This window comes from Rhipicephalus microplus, chromosome 2, assembly GCF_043290135.1.
Source record: "Rhipicephalus microplus isolate Deutch F79 chromosome 2, USDA_Rmic, whole genome shotgun sequence".
Lineage (NCBI taxonomy): Eukaryota > Metazoa > Arthropoda > Arachnida > Ixodida > Ixodidae > Rhipicephalus > Rhipicephalus microplus.
In genome coordinates, this window is record NC_134701.1 from 279,110,078 (window position 1) to 279,131,753 (window position 21,676).

At 44.2% G+C, this 21,676-nt stretch overlaps 1 protein-coding gene and 1 non-coding gene across 2 annotated transcripts in view; one reads left to right on the forward strand and one right to left on the reverse strand.

Annotated features, from left to right (window-relative positions):
* Positions 1-21,676, forward strand: part of LOC119163116 (uncharacterized) — a gene marked incomplete at its 5' end in the record, with an annotated part of 79,631 nt that overhangs the window by 19,478 nt on the left and 38,477 nt on the right. The gene's annotated exons all lie outside the window — the stretch shown is intronic.
* Positions 18,969-19,041, reverse strand: TRNAT-CGU (transfer RNA threonine (anticodon CGU)). The gene has a single exon. It is a non-coding gene; the product is annotated as a tRNA-Thr (tRNA).

The following is a 21,676-nucleotide window of genomic DNA, read 5'->3' on the forward strand; positions in this document are numbered from 1 at the left end:
TTGACTTGCTGTATAAAAATTCCTGTCGATTACTTCATTAATTTTGACATTACTGGCAGCTCGCTTTGTTTTCAGAAACAAAAATTACAATTACCTAATGTGTAATGCCCACTACTTCCTGCCCTTGTTTTTCGTATCACAACGTCTCTCAATATTGGCATAAACTAGTATGTTGCAATATAAACACCTATGGGTATTTCTTGCTAGACGAAACAACGCTATATTCTCCAGTGCTTCTGGAGAAGAGGCGAGCCATACGTAATCAATCCGAGAAACCGAGTGAGCTCCTCTACAGTAATCGAAGCCGACTTGACTGGCCAGCTGTGCAAGTGTGGCGTCTTGTGTTTAGTGTGGTTTGTTGATCTCAACTGACATCTTGTCTCTCTCACACTGTATACGTGTAGCGTGAAAATGAATTCCCAGCGCTGCGACCACATCGCGAGCCCTGCACGAGCCGGAGCTACTTAGCCTGTGTTTGATGTAACGTTGCCTGCTCCTGTCAAACTTTTGATGTTACTTTTTGGGTGCAACTAGTACTCAATCTAGTGTTTTCATTATATTTGGCTGGAGGTGGAGGGTGGTAGTATTAGAAATATTTTAATGATAGGTGTATTCTACCATTCATGCCCCGGGCAGGTAACTGGAGGCGATATATATATATATATATATATATATATATATATATATATATATATATATTATAAAGCATAAAAGTGAGACTGTTTGGGCCTGACAGAATGAAAAAAAATTTAACCTGTTGGCTGGTAAAGGTACATATTTAAAGATGACGACACAAAACGTGTGGAAGTCAAGATAGAACACAAGGTGTGCTGCATGGTTTCCTTCTGATGTATTCGCACATACAGGCCTCACCTGGTGGCAGATTACTTCGTCGAGAAAGATTACTTCAGCCCACCTCAGAACATCGCTGATGCGCAAATGAAAAGTGGGTTCAAAGTAAAATGCACGCTATAGCAAGCACGTTTATTTCTCAGTTTACGTAAACAAAAGTACTACCGGGGCAGGTTGACGGACTGTAAAAAAAGGAAAAACAAAAGAGCGAGGTCACTAACGATGCTTTTTCCTATCTTTATTTTAGTTGGACGAATGTACGGACGGTGGAGCTTTATTTATAGTCTTACGAGTCACGACTATAGCGCACAGTGGGCTTCTCCCGCGTTAGCGTGGTTCTAAATATAACACGAAATCTCGAGTTAGCAGCTTAGCTTAGTTAGCTAAACTGTGATGTTTCTTCTCCCCATGCTCAACGTTTGGACGTTGCTTCAGCGCTGGACTGCGTACTGCGTCAAACCTTATAGTGACGGGCACTTCGGTCCCGGTGCGAATTCTCCGATAATGCTGCTCGACACTTGCGCCGCGTTCTCCCGTCAGACGAAAACAACGCGTCTCCCGGAGAAAGGCCACGCCCAGCGGCATGCGCACGCCACAGGCGTGCTGAGACAAGCTTGGATGCGTGCGTTTGTGCTACTTTAGGTAAGGATGTAAACGCCCAGGCGTATCGACTGGGTGCTGTGGCAGCGTGATTCCTTTGTTTCGCTTCGCATCCACTTTGAAAAATACCGCTGCAGTGTGTGTACGTTGTGTATAGATCCACATGCTGTGAGGAGAACGGCAGTTTCCATTCTCCTACGCAGTTTCCTGTTTTATTTTAATTTGGCGGGCACAGTGCTCGATCTTCCGGAGAAATAATACGACATGAAAACGTGATCAACGAAACGCAAAAAGAAAAGTAAAGCAATGTAACGCCTCGTTTTATAGGGGGAGCCACTCAACCGCGTTTTCCACAGCAGCTTCTGCGAGTTCTGATATCGAACGAGAACATAAATTGGCAAAGCACGCGCATTATCTTGGAATACATGTTACCACTGTCATTCCGTTTTCAATACGCCATTCTGTGGTCAGAGTCATTTTGTTGTGTGCAAACAATGTTAGAAAAACATTACGGATATTCTCAGCGAGGTCATCTGCATGTGGCACGATCCAATAAGCACTCTAAGAAAAATCTCTTTTTTTTTATGCCGCGTAGGCTCTGAACTGAAACTAGATGTGTGTGTAAAGGTGTCATAAAATCTGGGAATCTCAATTGTTTCTCCACTTCTGATTCGATGTGCCCTCGATTGGATACTTTAATTTTTACAGAGCAAGAGTTTGATGTGTGAGATTTAACGTCGAAAAACCACCATATGATTGTGAGGGACGCCGTAGTGGAAGGCCCTGGAAATTTCGACCACCTGAGGTTCTTTAACGTGCACCCAAATATGAGCACACGGGCCTACAACAATTCCGCATCCATCGGAAATGCAGCCGCCGCAGCCGAGATTCAATCTCGCAACCTGCGGGTCAGCAGCCGAGTACCTTAGCCACTAGACCACCGCGGCAGGGCCAGAGCAAGGGTTTATGAGCTCGCCAAAGCCGAATTTGATGGCGTACGATCCGCCACCGCTGGTACACGCCGCAACTATCGCGCCCAGTGAGAAAATGTTCACACTGTTCCTTATACATCGCCTAAGAAAAAGCGAAGGTGAACGTTATCTCATTTTTAAATGCGAAGCGTTTTTCGGTGAACTCCAGCGACTTTAAGTGTATCTATCTATTTATCTATCCATCTATTTAGCCACTTACGTTTGGGTGCTCTCATGGTCACCCCCTTAACTTGGCGTGAACCAAAATTAGCATGGGATAGTAAGAAGGTTTGACGAATATGACGCACTAGTAAAGACATGAATAATGTCAGAATCCCGTCGCGTACTTCGTTAAACACTTCCCGGCAGACAATGGCACATACCCACGGGGAGGTATGTGCCGCTGGTATGCGGGTGTGCGCCACAGGTGATTGACACTTTAGTGTCTTCCCAGGAACGACGAGAACACACATGGACATTTTGAACGCTCGAGCATTAAGAAATACTCGACATCGGTAGCGTTGACCCGACGAATGCAAAAAAATTCCGCCATATCCACGAAGTGAATGATGATGAGTGGGCGAAGCTTCGGAGGTAAACCTGGTAAACCATGAATCCTCTGTACATTTTGCCCACTCGATTTTATTACATCGCTCTCCCTAGCGTACGTTGCCGCACTAAATCGAACGATTGCCTTCAACCAATGACACGCGCCATATGTGACATCATTCCTATTTTATAAGATCTCGCGTCTTTCATCAACTACAAGTACCGCTTTCTAGTTTATAACATCTTGCATCTTTTCATCATCAGCTACAAGTACCACCATCTAGTAAACACTACAAGAACTAAACGAGAGGTGGCTACATACAGGAGACGGTACCGCCATCTAGTGAACACTGCAAGAACTAAACTAGAGGTGGCTACATACAGGGGACGGTACCGCCATCTAGTGAACACTGCAAGAACTAAACTATAGGTGGCTACATACAGGCTACAGGGGACGCACAGCCCACGCCCTAAGGAGCTTCGCCCCTAAAAATAGATGTCAGGGTCCTGGCTGGCATCGAACCCAAGCATTCTGCGTAGTAATGAAGCATTTTACCACAGAGCTATACGCCAGATCTCGGAACTACTTTTCAATTAAACGCTAATCTTCGTGAAACGTCAATAGTGGTTCCAGTGCTGCCTACCTAATTTTATAAACATTACCTATGTACTCCTTTGATACAGTCGTCACGTCGGGTTAACGTCAACTGTGGTTTGCTGCCATGCGCTGGAGTGGATTTATGTAGCAGTGTCCAGGGCCACCATCCTCCGAGCATAAGCGCTTCATAACAGCTTCCGGTATTGCTAATACGCATGTTCCAGTTGACATCGTTGCGCAAGTGCAAACAACTGGTTCTATAAACAACTTCAACTCTTCAACGTATGCGTGCGCGTGCAACATTTGTAAAAATATTTAGCGTCATTTCAATACGTATCGCTCGATAATAATAATAAAAAAACTTGCAACATGGTCACCTTGTCTCCGCACGCTTCGCATAACGTTGATTCTCAGGTACGTGGGATTTGCCGAATTTCTTTCTCAGTGGACAATAATAATAATGCACGTCCTCTTTTTTCGGAAAGGTTCTGCCTCCAAGATCGGATACGTTGCAAGCTTTTTGTACTTCACCTGTTTTTTTTTTTTTTTTCGTGATCGGCCCACCTTTGACCAAGTAACGATATGATTTTCATGACTTCAGCATGTGACACCATGTGACGTCAAAATTCAATGACGTCATCACGTGATCTTTTGCATCACTCAAGTTGACGCCGCCGATACGAGACATCGACGTCATACAGTTGATTTTCAAGTTTGATGCAGCATAAAAGACTTTCGCCTTAAAGACATGTTGTGGTTTAACGCGGTTAAAGTACGTTTTTCGGCGATAGCCTGGTTCTGTTTTCTTTGAGAAAAAAGCAAGGACGACTGATTTGAAGTTATTCAACTTTATTGCATGTCTTGGTTTACACAAGTACGACGAGAAGTACTGTGGCGCCCACTGTGAATTCCAAGACAGTGGCTATATTTGTGGGGGTCCCAAGCCTACTCTGAGCCACCGGCAAACGTGAGTTCGATTTTTCAAGTACCAGCAAGTGAAACAGTGTCTAGTCGCTGAACACTGCCTCGTTGTTTTTTCTTCATCTTTCCTTGATGTGTTTTCACATATGTGAAAAGGCGTAGCCAGCGCTTTACAAAAGCACCAGCATATCCTAAGAATCGCATTATAAAAAAAATGCTTCTATATAGGTGCCATTGTGCTGTGTTGGCATTACTTTCACCACAGGCTCCATGCTGCATCATTTATTGGGCGCGACTGTAGATATACTTCGACTACACGCCCGACAAGGGAGCCAGTGTGTTGTCCTGCAAGACAACACACAAATACTGCTCAGCGGCTTCGGCTCGAACGCGTCTGCATAAACAGACGCATGCTGGGAGCGAGAAAAATTTGGGGAAAAGCGTCGCACGTTCTGCTTTGTTTTTCGGTGCCTTCCGAGTACCATTCGAATGGGGTTTGAGGCTGTTCGTCTTGCAATAGCGTGTTCCCTCACATATTTATCATGGCGGAGCACACGGAGACAGCGTTATAAACGTGCAGGGTACAGGAACAGAACTGCCTTTGTGTGCGTGTGTGTGCGTGTGTGTGTGTGCGTGTGTGTGCGTGCGTGTGTGTGCGTGTGCGTGTGTGTGCGTGTGCGTGTGTGCGTGTGTGTGTGTGTGTGCGCGTGTCTGTGTGTGTCTGTGTGTGTGTGTGCATGTGTGTGTGTGTGTGTTGTACAGTATGCATTGTGTGTGTGCGTGCGTGTGTGTGTGTGTGTGTGCATGTGTGTGTGTATGTGTGTGTGTGTGTGTGTATGTGTGTGTGTGTGTGTTGTACAGTATGCATTGTGTGTGTGTGTGTGTGTGTGTGCGCGCGCGTGCGCGCCACTCTCCTCGTTAAATATGGTTTAAACTTGAAGTATGTCACACAAGTTTGGTCAAATGAAGGTACTCTTAGAAAAAGTCTTGTTTTTTTCCATGCCGATAAATAGTTCCCGTTATATTTTCTATTGCGACAATCCATGGCATTGCACGTCTGTTCTGCGTAATTCCACAAGGTAGCGGAAGAGTTACGAAAAAAAAATGACAATCACCCGTTTGCAGCACAAAAAAAAACCAAGGAAATCTATATGGATTTCTTATTCGCTTTGTACTACGAGTGGGTGGTCGTCGATTTTTCATTTCTTAAATCTGTTGAACGAACGTTTCCCACAATGCAGGCTTCTCCGCAGCGCTGTTTTTGTTGCAAAAAAGCCAGCTTCTGGTTGAGCTGTGGTCGAACAGAAGAAAAATGGCCAAGAAGGCCCAGTATTGCGGAGTTCCCACTCCTGAATCTGGGATCATTCATTATTTTCACGACCCCGGAATTGAATTGGAGTGAAATGGCGACAAAGCTTGGAGGAATGAAGTGAAGATAGAATTAAGTTCATTTTCCACGTAATGAAATGGGAAATAAATTACGCCTTTTTCCGAAAATAGAGCACATTTTGTCGACGTGCTGCTTTTCAAACTCCAGACATTATTAAGTCAGACCCTCTAATTTAACAATAAAGCAAACTATAAAAGGGCTTGGCTGATTACAAGCAGGGTACATTTACAAGTAACGCAGCCAATATAATTCTGTCTTTATACAGACTGTGTTGCTGCGAAGTTTTTCCCTATTCTTCGCGTAACCACGTCTCTATGGCACGGTATACGTCTTGCAGAGCTATACAGTGACGGCACACCCGCCTTGCACCTTTTGATCTCCCCCTTCCCCTTCGGTGGCGCCTCAGCCGCCTGCTGTCTCCCCCTCCTTCACTTTGTTTTTGCTTCTGCCGCCGTCGGCGACTCGGGCGTACCTATATTCGGTATATCTTACCACTGACATGTGGCCGGAAATACATTGGCAAAACTAGCGGATGTATCAATGGTTGTTTATTTCTCAAGGCATAAATGGGCACCGGTCCATACAATGCAATGACTGTGGTTGTTCACCTATGTATTAAAGATGTATCACAATCAGCCGGCACAAAGATAAGTGTACTCGCAAGATCACCCAAGCAAAGACCATAATCGCCGGAGGGGAGCAATGTGTCAGCTGATCGTCGTTAGTATAATCAGAAAAAAAATACTGTTCTCGGATTCGTCAATGCACGGAAATTATCACGTGGCCAGGGATTTACACATGAAAGGCAGATTTTTAATAAAATAACTAGCTGCTAGAGTGGCACCCTATCCTGTCTCCTTTTTTTTTTCCTCTTAAGAGTTTCGCCACAAATATTATATCAAGCAATTAATTTTGCCTCAAATGCCAAAAGACGTATACATGTGCAGTTTTTCCGCACAACAATAACGGGGTTTCAACATGCTATAAAAACAAACTAACAGTTTATGTCACATGCATGCGAACGTCGCCTACAATCGCCCATCTTTCTAATCATGACGCGCTACGTGCGCGGCACGCTACGTCGTCTACAGCACTAAGTATACGGTTAAGCGCACGTGGCTGCAGCTGTAGCTTCACGAGTGCGTGATCGGGGTCAGTCGTTCGCCACCGAGTGGTTCCTTCGGGACCTATTACACGTTATCACCTGGGCTGTGCGTGTATACGCACTTCCAGCGCGTTGGGCCCGTCGAAACGTGAGCGCGTCACGAAAACACTTACAGCGTCGCGTTTGCACGCTACGCACACACACGGCGTCGCGGGAGCTGTTCCAGTATATGTGGCGGACCCGATCGTCTTTTGGACTCGCCCGCTTTGAACGGTTTTGTTCGTCTCTTTGCTTTCCCGCCGCGTGTTTGCCGGTGTTACGGCGAAGCAACGTCTGAGGCGGCGATGTTTGCCCTTGGTGCGCTGATCGTTCGCTAAGTTGCGAAAGAACGATGGCCGAGGGGACGACGCTCGTTAGCCGTGGAGTCTGCAGCCATGTTTGAGACCTGAGTCATGGCCGGGTCGTTGCGACCCTGACTGAACTGTGATGAAGTAAGAACCATTTTGGCTACGAGCTAGAATTCGCTTTGTATTGTACTAGACGTGCCGAACGTGATCGAAAGAAAGAGTAATGCAACACAAGGGCGAAAAGTAAGTGTATGTACCAAATATTGGACGGTCAAATATACCAGTATAACTCGGCATGTCGTGCTTACTTCTCGGGAGCTGTTCGAATAAAATGGTTATACACGTAACGCTGCTCAAACTGTGAACGCAGCAAGAAGCGGAGCCATACCCGAAAGTGCCTTTTGCACCAGCGTCACACCATGGCTAGGCTTTTGGCTTCACTCATTTACGTTATTATAGAGGCTGAGTGGTAGGTTGTTACCTGTTTTTCTTCGCTCCAAGCATTTGTTGTCGCGAGTCACTGCTAACGTGCTTATGCGAATATATTATTTTATTCATACACTTTTTATGTGCTTATCTATGGCTAATACCACAGGATAGTTCAATATTTATTTTTTTTTTTGGTAAGCAGGCGGATTTATACGAATAAATATTGTTTATTTATTTTATCGGTGTCCGTTCCATTTGAAGCGATAACTTTCGCGCAATTTTCCGCGTTCGACGCGCCTAGTTTGACTAACTTCAGTAATAAAAGAAGTCCGCTTTCGCCGCAAGGATGGAACACTGAATGACAAAACGAAAGACATTTTTGTTTACCATCCAACCGAGCGTAACTGACTTTCACGAGCGCGGACACACCAGCGAAAGATTATAGCCCGACTGTTCTAGAATGTTCCTCCACTCAACGTTCCACCTCTTCTCGAGACAGTCTCTAAGGCGGTGTCTCCCCGTGGTAGGAGTGGTCATTGCGCATTATCTATTACCAGCAGCCATTCTTGCAAAGAGTGACAGTATTTTCAACAGGGAGGTGGCGTTGGGCTTAATTAGATCGAGTGAATGACGAACCTTGAGTTGAGGCTACCTGGAGAAAATACGGCCAGCCGTTAAAAAAATGTACTCTGTCACGGGACGGCCCCATCCAGGCCGACAAACTGAGTCATCATTGCACAACGCCACAAAGAGCCGATGGCAAGACGCGCCTTTGCCTCGGGAGAAACGAGCAGCATTTTGGGGCCTGCAGGAAGGGAAGCAGAGTGCATCTCTTCCCTTCTGGAAGTTTCCTTCCGAAGGCATCGTTATCATCCACGGCCGCCAGCCACTCGTTTCGAGGGCTGCGTGTAAGGAGGGGGCCATGTCTTTCTCGATTTGATCGACTCGACGCCTCTCCGTGCATTGTCTTTGTATAGCTCACTCGCTTGTGCTCGTCGGTTCTCGGTGTGCTCCCTTTCTGGCGCTTCGGCGGCCGCCCTTGTAATGTCCCTTATGCAGCAACGACGCCTCGGGCGATTCCCCGGTGACTGCCACAATACGTATACCTTACACGCACACAAGGGGGCCTCACTGGTGTGTGCGCATTCGTGTGTCTGCAAGACTCTGCCGACGATTATGAACGGGCCCTTTGAAGTGGTGGCCACTCGAGATCCTCACGCGCCACTTCTATCTAGTTCATGGAACCCTTTGGCGCGCTGCCTACGTCATTACATTTGGTGAAACGTGAAAAAAAAAGAGAGAAATGAGCTTCTGTGCACTTAGTGTAATGCCAATGCCTTAGTACCCCATTTACCGTTGACTTGCTGTAGTTAAGATTGTTTAAGTGGATAGAAGCTAAATAGTGGTTGACACACCTTCTATCATCAGGCCATAGAAGAGGGAACGGTGGATGACGAGGCAAAGTTCAGTGTTAATAAACAACCATAACAAGGTAAACATGAAGGGAAGCACTTTCATTTTAGATAAAGTTGTGTATTTATCGAAACTCTAAACTACGCTGTCGAGTGCACATAGGGGCTGAGGTCGGCATGCTCAATAATGAGAACTTACTGCTCCTTACTTGAACAGTTCTGAAGGCAAATCTCACGTGTTACAGTTATCGCTGGGGCTATATTACGAAGACGAAAAAAAAAACGGGAAGCTAAACAGTACTAGTTATCCGTGGAAAACTAGAACGTTCAGATAGACTGTCTCACTTGCCAGCTGTACCTCTTTCTTGTCATTATTTTGACTACACTGCCCACAATAAAGCTGAATATTGTTCTATATGCGATGCCTGATGCGGGAACTTTGATGCAATATAAATTTAGTTTCTTTTTTCATTTATTATCAACATATCAATACAATGAAGTGGACATGAACCTCTGAAATATTACTCGAGCATCAGGTAGTGCAGTTGTACTGTGTGCCCCCTTTAGGAAGGGGACGCGAAAAGGCCATACATGAGCAATAACTATATACATTTTAAGAAAGCACAATTCGGAAAAGAAAACGCAAACCAACGCGACATAACTAATCTTTTGACATCACTTGATGTTTGGTATGGTGTATCTTGCGTTTGAGAAGGTGTAACGCCTGATTTTCGGTGGTAGTATATTACAGGAAGCTGGCACAAGTTTTTCCTATTGTTACTGCACCCAACTCACAGTTTTGATAGCTTGTTCGTTATCGTGACTGCAACGTTATTAGGTCTCATGTATGCTTTCTCATATCTGTTTAAGAGTTAACATCGTGTATCTTTTATTACAATCAAACTTGCCTAGAAAGATAGCTATAATTGGTTTATCCCTGATGCAGTGTGTAGCATCCAAATAAAACAAAGTATAATTTGGAAACTATGGCTTGTAACGGTTATCAATTCACTCTACTGTAAAAAAAAAGCTTGGCTAAAAACAACTGCTGTAGCCACAATAGCCAAATTACAGAGATAGAGCGAGAGAAAAAAAATGGTTGACCCCTCGGTCTTGGGAATTGTTATAACACGAAAGTAAAAATCTCTTTACAGAAGTAGTTTTATGTTTCTGTACATCGATATAACCATACACCAATAGTTCCCTATCGGTGTATGGCAGCTACCACGCCGTTTAACGTGGATGCATTGCCAACGACGCTTAGAAGTTACTGGTACTATCTTCATTCTGACGACTATCCTCCATAATTATTTTTTAAACAAACCATTGTGGTCATAAGTGTTCCTGGTAGCTGTTGTAGTTAATGGTGAGAGTGTAATCGGACAGCATGGTGTGACGGCCAGAAGAGTGTGAATGATTAGATGTCGAATTTGGGGGATAAAGTCACCTTCTCGCTGCATGCTACAGTTATTGAACATCACTGCTAGACTAGGGGAAACGTAACACGCGTCATCTCTTGCCTGCTTGCTTGCCGGGATTTCCATCCAGGCGAATCAGACAAGTGTCAAAGAGCTATTTTGGGGTGGATCAATGGATGCTACAAATGATGCCGACGCTTTACGACGCGTGGGGTAAGATCACCATCTGGCGGTGTGTTCATAAGGCGTTGACGAAATTGCACTTCTTCCATTGAAAACGCGTCGAATGGGACGGACGCGTAGAAACGACGCGTTGAAAGAAGTAGTCGTAGTCGGCACGGTAATTATTAATTACTTCACTTTAATAAGAGGACTGTGAGAGGACAATTATAGATATAAAAGGCATGTTTACAAAGGCTACAAAGTGCCCTGCCGTGGTGGTCTAGAGGCCAAGGTACTCGGCTGCTGACCCACAGGTCGCGGGATCAAATCCCAGCTGCGGCGGCTGCATTTCCGATGGAGGCGGAAATGTTGTAGGCCCTTGTGCTCAGATTTGGGCACCTTGTGCTCAGATGAACCCCAGGTGGTCAAAATTTCCGGAGCCCTCCACTACGGCGTCTCTCGTAATCAGATATATGGTGCTGTTAGGACGCTAAACCCCATCCGTTTGAACCAAGAAGTCATTTGCTCGACCCTGGTTGACAACATCTTCCTTATTCGCTTCCTGATCGTTTGCGTTTTTCCCACATCATTTCCGTCATGGACATACGTCAATAAAGTTTCGGTGGACCCAGGCATACAATACTTCGTGTTAAAAGGAAAACTAACTTTTAATATATATAAAAAACACCACACGGAGCCACATTCACTTTTTCGCTGATACATTAAAGAAAACATTACGCAATGCTAAGCGTGTGTCTCGAAATGACTTTATTGAAGCGAATAGGCACCGTAACACACAATCACACCAAAAGCTGTTTATAAAACGAAGTTTTTATGCATGCCTGTCTCTTTAAATAACGTCGCAACCACGTTGAAAGAACGAAATTTCTTTAATGAGCCCATTAAACGCATTGAACCCGAATTGGACTCTGTCTCGACTTGAAGTCGGTGGGGGGAGGACATCGTTTCCTAAACGGAGAGGTGTTTTTGGTTGCTTAACATGGCAGCCCACTTACAACACAACCGCTTGCTGTCAACAGCGCGAAAGCGGGCCGAATACGACTTAGGCCCCACACGACCATGGCACTGGAAGCTTGACTCTTGCGAGGGGGAATTGACAGGATGGAACCAACGGACTGGTTTGGTTTATGGAAGTGGAGTGGTGATGTCAAGTTGAAACATTGCCCTACGCGGTATGAGACGTAACTTATAATACCAATAGATAACGAAAAACAAAGTATCATTTGTAATCTGGCAATTGTGATACGTATGTAAATAAATGGAAGCGAACAAAAAAAAAACATAAGGACGCTGGTAAGGAGCGCACCTATACAGCTTTCATGTTTCTCTTTCATGGAGACGTAAACGTGTACTTTATTCATATTGCGATGGAAGTGTGATATAAGTGTAATGACTATTTACAAATGCATTTATGTTGCCAAACAGGACGGAATATTTTAAGTTTCGTTATATAGAGCGCGTCATCTTTCAGAATGTCGTCATTCACTTACGATAACTCGAACGGCAGCCATGCAATTCAGGTGAAGTTTAATGAAGCTTATCTTGATTAATCTCCAATATTAAGGTAGCGGGGTCATACTGAGTGCACACAGTTATTGTCGTAATCTGTCGTAATCTCTTCTCTTGTCGTAATCATGGCTACCGGACTATCTAACTGGTACAAAAGAAGTGCAATATTTCAGTGGAACTGCAACGGTTTGCAGAATAAGAGTGGAGATTTTCGGAAATTCGTCGCTCAGCACGGGTTTCCGATTTTGTGTATTTCCGAAACAAGAGTACCTACTAACTTTCGCTTGTCCAATTATGTGGTGTACCAAGCAGAACGTCCTGCTGCAAAAAGCAGAGTGATGTTGTGTGTGAGACGCGATATTCCGTCGACACTTGTGGCTACATCAAAAACAGATGCGCCGGAATTCGTTAGATGCAAGGTGAAGTTTGGTAACGTTACTGTAACTGTAGTTAGTGTTTACGTGCACCCTCAAGCAAACGTTTCATACGCAGAGTTGTGTGCAGTGTGTAGATCTGACCATGATCCCATAATTATATGTGGTGATTTTAACGCGCAACATGAATTGTGGAGTAGTGAGCGTTGTAGTGTAAGGGGATCTGCTATTGTAAAAATATGCGAAGATTATGGTTACACTATACTAAATGATGGTTCTCCGACGTTTCTACGGGGGCATAACTACTGCAGCGTACTAGACATTACTGTGTGCTCCTCTGAATTAGCGGCTGGAGCAGACTGGACTGCGGACGCTGACACAAGAGGCAGTGACCACTTGCCAGTATTCATATATCACCTAAAGTTGAAGAAAACGAAAAATAACCGCACAACAAGAATTACAAATTGGGCAATCTTTCGAGAACTACAAAGACAAAATCTTGATCCTTATTCTGACGCAGAAACTTATGCATCGAAGATAAGAAACTTTCTAACAAAAGCAACTCGTGCAGTACCCGTTCCAGATGGGTATTCGGGTGTTGACGCTGAGTATAAGAGGCTTCGGGCAATACGACGCCGATCTGAAAGAAGATATCGCAGGTCGGGTAATTTAGATTTCAAGGTGGCACAGAAAGTACATTCTGCAATGCGTAACCAACTGCAGAAGCTTTCAACCAAAAGGTGGCAAGATTTATGTGCCTCACTTTCTCCATTTACCTCGGCGCCTCAACTGTGGAACATGGTACGCGCCCTCCGACAGCCAGTAGTCCACTCGAGACCACTACAGGCTCTAGCGCTGTCTCGGGGAGTTAGCGAACGTGTGATTGCCGAAGAATTTTACGATCTTATACTGAGAAATGGAGAGACCGCCCAAACTAGCGAATATAAATCCTCAGCAGAATCTGCTTCGGCGGTTGTAACAAACTTCTCTGCGATCGGTTCATCAGGTCTGGATGAAAGCTTCACACCAGAGGAGCTCCAATATGTGCTGTCTTCAGTAAAACGAACAAGTTCACCAGGAACAGATGGAGTTACATACGCTGCTCTTGCTAATCTGTGCAAAAAAGGAAAATTACACCTGTTGGACATCTATAATAAAAGTTGGCAAGAAGAAAAAGTTCCGGAAAGTTGGAAGATATCAAAAGTAGTACCGGTGCTAAAGCCAGGGAAGAGCCCTATGCAGTTGGACTCGTTTAGGCCGGTTAGTTTGACGGGTTGTTTTTCAAAAGTGATGGAAAAAATGATCAATGAATGAATTTTATGGTGGCAAGACATAAAAAGTCTACTACCAGAAAGCATAGCCGGCTTCAGAAGAGGTAGATGCACAATGGACTGCATTCTGGATTTGGTCACAGATGTGGAAAACCAACGAACGCAAGGAAACATCACTGTCGCTGTATTCCTTGATGTCCACCGAGCATACGACACAGTGAGTCACGTTCACGTTCTGGAAGGCCTGGCGTTACGGGGATTCAAGGGCAAGATACTGCGTTGGATCGCTGACTTCCTGAAGCACCGGAAAAATTTTGTAGTTACGCAGGAGGGCCCAACGTCAGAACATGTCGTCAACCAAGGAGTGCCACAGGGCAGCGTGCTAAGCCCTACTCTCTTTAATGCAGTCATGGCGCAGCTCCCGTATAATCTTCCACCTAACATCAGATGTTCAGTATATGCTGATGATATAAGTATATGGACGTCTGGTCCATCGTTTTTGGATGTACAACAAACTCTACAAGAAGGATTGGATTATGTAGACCATTTACTAAAAAAAAGAGGTATGAGACTGAGTCTGGCTAAAACAGCCATACTTCCGTTTACATTAAAAAGACCTGAAAATTTCCAGATTATTCTGCAAAATCAGCCTATTCAAATGGTTAAAACTCATAAATTCTTGGGAGTAATTTTAGACCGGAGGCTAACATAGTCGCCTCATGTACAGTCCCTGGAACAAAAAGTGAATCAGGCCATTCGAATCCTCCGGCATCTCTGCGGGGCCAAGTGGGGTGGTACTACGGAGTCATTATTAGCCCTACATGTTGCCTGGATACGCCCCATCGTAACTTACTCACTGCCTCTGCTGCACGGACTCCCAGCCTCCACCGAAAAAAGACTTCACTTGTTATTGGCAAGGAGCTTGAGGGTATGTCTGGGTTTACCACGGTCAACTTCCAGTGCTTTAGTGTATGCGGAGGCTCGAGAGCCACCTTTGGCAGTACTTCGAACTAAAGAAGCATCTCGAAATTTATTTAGAATTTTCACGCAACATGAAAGTCATTTTATAACTGGCGCACTAACGCAAAAGACGGCAACGAGACTACAGGATACTATATCAACATTTCAAGCAGCAGTACCAGAATTTAAACAATGGAAACCTTCAAAACCACCTTGGACGTTGCCACTTCTCAACGTTATCCGTGAAATAGACGGCATAGAGAAGAAAGCAGACATGGCACCTCTAGTAGCGGCACAGTTGGTACTTCATCAGCTTCATGTAATGCATAATGAAAAAACGAAGATATATACAAACGGATCATGCACAGAAGTGTCAGCTTGTGCGGTCTTTATACCCGAAATTCAAAAAAGGAAGATGTACAAATTATCGCACAAATCTTCATCGACGACAGCAGAATTGGTGGCTATCTTTGAAGCAGTTAAGTTTATCTGCGAGAATCCCGAGCCACGAAAATAGGTGATATGCACTGATAGCAAACCTGCTCTTCAGCTAATCAGAAATGTGAGATCACTTTACGAAAATGGTGAAATAGCACAATGTATCGCAGAAATTGTGGAATATGCCTCATCGCAGGGTCACAACATCGTATTCCAATGGATACCCAGCCACATTGGAATAAAGGGAAATGAAGATGCTGATCGTCTCGCGAAGAAAGCATTGAAGGAAGGACGGGATTGCACAATCCCTATGTCTGGGGCAGATATTCGACATTTTATATCGCAAAGAGCTAACCATTGTTCGATGGAGAAGTGGTTTGAGAGCCCTAAATCAAAGGAAACGATACTTTATGAAGTCGATCCACACAGGAAATTTTTCATAGCGACAGACGTCCCACGACACCTAGAGACATTGATCCACCGACTTTGATTGGAAGTAGCATACACAAACAGCTTCCTGCACAAGATACATCGATCCAACTCGCCGGAATGCCATTGTGGTCATGCAGAAGAAAATGTTCCCCATATTCTTTTGGGGTGCGTTAAATACGCGAATGAAAGGGAAAAATTAAAGAACAAATTAGCAAGTTTGGACAGACGGCCCCTCACAATAAAGAAACTACTTGGACCATGGCCTGAGATGCATCTCCAGAAAAAGGCAATAATCTTCCTGACAGACTTTTTAGTGGAGACCGGACTGGACAAGCGCCTATGACTGAAAGCCAGAGATGAGTATTATGTAAATTGTGGTCATGTATATACTGACGCTAGAGTAGTAAGGTGTGCGTGTAAGTAGTTTATGACTGTGTGAACTGCGTGAAGAAAACTGTGTATTGGCATGTTATTTGAACTGGTTTCAGTGTGCTATTATGTGTTTTTTTCTTTTTTTTCTTTTTTTTCTTTTTCGTATTGTTACTGTTCTGTATTATTATTTTATTTTTCGCTGCAGAACTTTGTGATATGGAGTAGTCATCAGTCCTACTTGGTGACATGAGGTAGATTACGAGCAATGAAATGAGGGGTGAGAGTGCTGACGAAGATTTTTTTTTTTTTTTGGGCCCTCTCTGGATCCGCCACATGGATGAGCTTCGTCTTCAGGAGTAGAACGTGACAGCGTGGTGCTTGACTTCCTACTCGAAAGGTCGCTGGATCGAATACCAGCTGCCAAAGCCTGTATTTCTATGCAGGCGAAATGCTAGGGGCCCGTGTGTTCGCATTCGAAACACGTTAAAGAACGCCAGGTGGTCCGAATTTCCGCAGCCCTCTGCGACGGTGCCCCTCATAATCATACCATGGTTTTGGGACGTAAAATTACAAAATTCTAACGAGTATCTGCGTGATCTGGCCCCTGTCACATGACATTCGCTAGCCAGGCTTCGCTTCTAAGTGAGCGCCTCAGAAAGACTGAAAGCTGGGCCAGTTGAGCACCTCAACCTTGCAACAACGAATACATACATACATACATACATACATACATACATACATACATACATACATACATACATACATACATACATACATACATACATGCATACATACATGCATACATGCATACATGCATACATACATACATACATGCATACATGCATACATGCATACATGCATACATACATGCATACATGCATACATGCATACATGCATACATGCATACATGCATACATACATGCATACATGCATACATGCATACATGCATACATGCATACATGCATACATGCATACATGCATACATACATGCATACATACATGCATACATACATACATACATGCATGCATGCATAACGTCGCAGGTCGTGGGATCAAATCCCGGCTGTGGCGGCTGCATTTCCGATGGAGGCGGAAATGTTGTAGGCCCGTGTACTCAGATTTGGGTGCACGTTAAAGAACCCCAGGTGGTCGAAATTTCCGGAGCCCTCCACTACGGCGCCTCTCATAATCATATAGTGGTTTTGGGACGTTAAACCCCACAAATCAATCATACATGCATACGTACATACATACACTAATGATTGATTGATATGTGGGGTTTAACGTCCTGCAACCACCATATGATTACGAGAGACGCCGTAGTGGAGGGCTCCGCAAAATTTGGCACCTGGGGTTTTTTAACATGCACACAAATCTGAGCACATGGGCCTACATTATTTCCTCCTCCATCAGGAATGCAGCCGCCACAGCCGGGATTTGATCCCGCGACCTGCGGGTCAGCAGCCGAGTACCTTAGCCACTAGACCATCACGGCAGGGCGTACATACCTACGTACATACATTCGTACATACATACGTACATGCATGAAGGCATACATGCAGGCATACGTACGTACATACATATGTACATACGTACACGTACGTACACGCATATATACGTACATATATACGTACACATATACGTACATGCATACATACATAGGTGGAAGTATACGCACATTGAAGTGCAGAGTTGTCAATAAGCAGAGACGCGCAAATGCACGCATACGCGCGAACTCACTTTACGAGCGGAGAACGTTAAAGGCACACCACCACCAGCTTGAAGCGTGGTCCTCCGCAACAGTTTGGTGTGTGTGTGTGTGTGTGTGTGTGTGTGTGTGTGTGTGTGTGTGTGTGTGTGTGTGTGTGTGTGTGTGTGTGTGTGTGTGTGTGTGTGTGTGTGTGTGTGTGTGTGTGTGTGTGTGTGTGTGTGTGTGTGTGTGTGTGTGTGTGTGTGTGTGTACGTGAAAGGCAATTGTCACAGCTCCCACCCCCGCCGCCCATTTACCCTTTTTCCCCAGTCGTATCTCGAACCCGTTCGCATTTGTCACGCTGCTCTTGGGTCGAAGCCGTGAACGAGCGCGATGAACGGCCGTCGTGTGTGCGCAACACGGCGGTCCCCTTCCATCTTGAGAATCATTCTTCGCCGCCGAGCTCCCGCTGCGCGTCGCTCTTTCTCGAGTGGGTGACAAATTGCGTTCGCTCGGGCCTCTCTTTTTCCCGCTACAATGTTTGTCCATTGGCTCACGTATATCTCTGCTTTGTGTGTACTTACTCCTCGTGAAGGGTGGCTATTTTCGGGTGCGGTGTGTGCCGGGGACACCGCCGACCCGCCAAGCTATTCGTACAAACACGGGATTGAATCGAGAAGCGTGGCTGTGCGATCTTTTTTCACGGCGCGCCGAGCTCTGCGTGTGACGCGCAGTGCACAGATGGAGATGTTGTAAGGTAATCAGAGCGAGAACAGGCTCCCCGCAAGCTCGGATTGAGGGATTCGTCGGTGGTGCCGTGTGTACGCTTATGCTGTGGGATCAAGGGATCCTTTGAGACGTGGCGACGTGTCTTCAGAGGGTCACGAAAAAGGTCTATGTGGTGGACATTTCAGGCTAGATAAGCCGTCCATATATCACTCGAGAGAAGTCATGTCGCAACCGGCTTAATATATATATATATATATATATAAGGGAAAGAAGTGTATACCTAAGGGCTCGTTTTTTCGTGTTTTAACACAATATTAATGAGATATAACAGACAGTAATGCCAAGGAATGTACAGAGGAAGTTATTAAAACCAATGGAATGTAAATAAGAAGAAAGAAAAGTGGATGAAAAAATTACCAACTGTGAGCAGGAATCGAACCTACGACCTTCGAATTACGCGTTCGATGCTCTAACCACTGAGCTATCACAGCGGCCCTCCCTCCATCCACTTTTTGGGGTTTATCTGTGAATTTAGAAGTAGGAGCGACAGTCAGCGCCATCTATAAGCCAATTAACGAGTGTGAAAACACTCTTATATATATATATATATATATATATATATATATATATATATATATATATATATATATAAGGGAAAGTAGAGTACGACGCACGTTGGTTTTGCACGGTATATTCTGACCAACGTTTCGGCTGGTGGACCAGCATTTGTCAAAGTGCCTCTTAGATATCAATGTTGAATATTATATATATATATATATATATATATATATATATATATATATATATATATATATATATATATATATATATATATATTTATATATATATATATATATATATATATATATATATATATTTGATATTCAGCATTGATATCTAAGAGATTTTTACAGTCAATTGCAATTTTAGTAAATTACTGGTGTATTACTGTCGGCATTGCTCTTTCAAAGTATGGGGCTCGTAACTCACCGCTGCCCCCATGTTGTAGACAGATCGGCTGTCCGTTATTGAAAAGCGTTTATTCATGAAAGATAGCGATATAAGCACATTAGGAGAAAGTCAGCTCTCTCTCCACCTCTAAAGCTCCCTCAACCTTTTACCCTGTGTAGGGTAGCTAAAACGGTCCTTTTAGACTGGCTAACATCCTTCCTTTCCTTCCTTCCAGTGGCGCGAACATCACGTCAGTGTTTGGCGGGCATCATGATGATAGCCTAATCTGGTGACCGACATTAGCATGCTTATTTCTTGTGTAGAGAGACCGCAGCTTCTTAATGAACCATGAAGATGTTGAACTACCATGCCGCATGCACAGCTGTATGTAATAAAAAGCAAATGGAGACGCAAAGCATATACGAAACACACACAAAAGCAGTAAATTTTTTCTTGTCTCGTGTTATGGCTGATGTGTTCATTAGATTCATTAGATGTATTTTATCGAAGCTGACATGGTGATGAAGAGATAAGGCTCTTCGGCACGTCTTTAGATGGTTAATAACGTTTTGAGGCTGAAGAATATTCTGAAGAATACGTTGCAAAAGGACGTCTATGGCTGTGATCGTGAAGCCAAGAACGACTGAAAGTTTCTGATAGCTAAGCCGAATAGGATAGTGACGACTACACTGGAAGCACTGATACCACTGGGACAGTAAACTTAAGGTTTTCAAGAAATAAACTCCCACAACGCAAATACAGGCGGCTTGGTTGTTAACGACCAATTAAAAGTTAGTTTTGCGAACCATTGTGTGAAGCATGGACTAAAACACGTTGACAGCTTGTAGATAGGTCACGACTATACTGCATACTTAAAGCGTTGAATGTAGGCACTGAGCAAAGCACAATGCCGAAGTCATCCACATGGACTTTCTCTCTGCCTCACGCCATGAATGTTAATGTGGTAGAAGTTGAAGGGAAGATGAAATCGTGAAACGATGAAAAATTCTTTATCGCTATAGAGTCATCGTTTTGGTCAGTACTCCTTTAAGGCTGCAGCTTTTAAGAAGAAATGCTCGCTTGTCGAGACGTCATGAATGCAGCCTTGTCAGACTGAATATTTTTGCATGAAAACGTAGATTTTGATGTTCATAAGAACAAGTGGACGGCCCGTTTGTCCTTTTCAAGCACAAGACAAGACGATGGATCGACATATATTCAATGCGAAAGCAGTGCATCCGAAGTTGAAACGTGTTTTACTGACTTAAATACGCAATGACAAGCGGTGCCACATTTGGAAAGCTTTACTTATAAGACACAATCGACGAAGAAAAAAATCGTCTATCGTCGCGAATAGGAGGAACAACGATACTTAAAAATATCAAAAGTTCTTTTTCTCAGTCTTCCTATTGTCTTTGACGTAATGCTTTCCTTTTTCGCACGATGAAAATTCAGAGGATTAAATTTTTTTTTTACTTTACGCTCTCCTCCGCGGTATCGTAATCGATACATGCTACGCTGTTTGCTTTCCTTGCGCGTCGCTGCATATCTAAATGCGTTCCCATAGGTAGAAACGTTATTGTGACATAACGGTTAGGACAATAAGACGCGCATGGCTTTAGAGCAGCGCTGCTGTTCATGAGCGTGACACGTTCCGTTGGATGCGCAAAAATCCCCGAAGGCGTTTCCTTATTCGCTTTGTCTTACGTTCTATATATATCTCTCTGTACCCGAATTCTTGTTGCGTCCCAGCACCCCACAATGCTGCTGCTATGTTTGGAAAACTTGATCGGCGAGTTCACTGATGCGTACACACACACACACATGTATGTATGTATGTATGTATGTATGTATGTATGTATGTATGTATGTATGTATGTATGTATGTATGTATGTATGTATGTATGTATGTATGTATGTATGTATATATGTATGTATGTATGTATGTATGTGTGTGTGTGTGTATGTGTGTGTGTGTGTGTGTGTGTGTGTGTGTGTATGTGTGTGTGTGTGTGTGTGTGTGTGTGTATGTGTGTGTATGTGTGTGTATGTGTGTGTATGTGTGTATGTGTGTGTATGTGTGTGTATGTGTGTGTATGTGTGTGTATGTGTGTGTATGTGTGTGTATGTGTGTGTATGTGTGTGTGTGTGTGTGTATGTGTGTGTGTGTGTGTG